Consider the following 995-nt stretch of genomic DNA (forward strand, 5'->3'; position numbering starts at 1 on the left):
TGTTGAGTTAAGTGTTAAATGTTGGGCTCTATTAAAGTCCATTAAAATGAGAAAAATCCTGCAATGTTTTTTCTCAAAAAACATAATTTCTTCTTGGTGAGTAAATTATCTGGATTTTTCTTTTAAGAAAATGGACTATTCCTTTAACGAACTGATGCCGAATAAAAGCACAATTGGAAAATTTTTGGGCAGTTTCCCGGACAGGGTTTATCCAAGTCCCAGACTAAAATACATGTTTGAGCTGCCTTCTTGCATTGACACTTCTTAACATAAATCAGTGCCATTGTTTTGTCTCGAGATCCACATCAGTAATATTTGTAAGGCATGTTTTGTATTACACAATGTCTAAGTCCTAGTCCTGGATTAAACTAAACCCTGTCTGGGTAACATAACAGTAGAGGGGACGTGAATCAACTAATATCAGTTTTAAGTCGCAGATTTCTAATGACATTCCGACTAAACCTTAACAACAGTTTTCTTGTTTTCTTTGACCAAATTAAGAAGCCCCACATTTCAGCAGGGCATCGAAAAATTACTGAATACTCATAGTGTTTCTTTCCACGGAAATCTTTAGTAAAAGGCGAAAAATTTATGCGATCTGAAGAGAAACATGAGTGTGCTGACAACGATTGACAGCAGGCAGATAGTCTGAAAGAGAAACACTCTTCACCAGACCGGTGAGAACATCCTCATCTCATACATTAACACTAAACACATGACAGAAAAAAACAAAAGACACTTAAAATTATTATGACTATATTGTGGAACTACAAATCCATCAAAGTAACGGAAAACGATTATTAAAAAAACTGTGTGAAATACAGCAAGCGTCTGCGTTGCATTGTGGGTACAAGTTCTACTTCCGGATTGTTATCAACACCACGCCCCCTTCACACACGCCTCTACTTAATATGTAAATGACTTTGCATCTTTACAGCAATGTTCTCAGGTAAAATAATACAGTGATACACAGGTCGCCATAAACATCATAATAC

The 995-nt window shown here is 36.2% G+C and overlaps 1 non-coding gene across 1 annotated transcript; it reads right to left on the reverse strand.

Moving 5' to 3' along the window:
- Positions 1–502: 502 nt before the first annotated feature.
- On the reverse strand, positions 503–618 carry LOC135738598 (U5 spliceosomal RNA). The gene has a single exon (XR_010528717.1). It is a non-coding gene; the product is annotated as a U5 spliceosomal RNA (small nuclear RNA).
- Positions 619–995: the final 377 nt, after the last annotated feature.

Source organism: Paramisgurnus dabryanus, chromosome 12 (genome assembly GCF_030506205.2).
Source record: "Paramisgurnus dabryanus chromosome 12, PD_genome_1.1, whole genome shotgun sequence".
NCBI classification, from domain to species: domain Eukaryota; kingdom Metazoa; phylum Chordata; class Actinopteri; order Cypriniformes; family Cobitidae; genus Paramisgurnus; species Paramisgurnus dabryanus.